Source organism: Penaeus monodon, chromosome 33 (assembly GCF_015228065.2).
Source record: "Penaeus monodon isolate SGIC_2016 chromosome 33, NSTDA_Pmon_1, whole genome shotgun sequence".
NCBI classification, from domain to species: Eukaryota; Metazoa; Arthropoda; class Malacostraca; order Decapoda; family Penaeidae; genus Penaeus; species Penaeus monodon.
In genome coordinates, this window is record NC_051418.1 from 35,575,747 (window position 1) to 35,575,985 (window position 239).

The 239-nt window shown below is 39.3% G+C and overlaps 1 long non-coding RNA gene across 1 annotated transcript in view; it reads right to left on the reverse strand.

The window, feature by feature from the left end:
* LOC119594437 overlaps positions 1-239 on the reverse strand; it is a 17,103-nt gene that overhangs the window by 15,956 nt on the left and 908 nt on the right. The gene's annotated exons all lie outside the window — the stretch shown is intronic.

The following is a 239-nucleotide window of genomic DNA, read 5'->3' on the forward strand; positions in this document are numbered from 1 at the left end:
GGCAATTTCTCCTCGCAAAGGATGCGTCTCAATGGAACCTATTTTGCCCTATTCCGACCCCCTTTTTTTTTTACTTATCTTCTCGTGCTCGTAAAAAGCCTAAGAAAATAGGATAAGGGAAGAAGAAAAAAATAGATGGATAAGTGAATAAATAGGGGGAAGTAGGTAAATCGACAGACTTAAAAGAGATGCGCAGGAAAACAGGCGTTAAATAAGGAAATGGAAGAGAATCACACGAC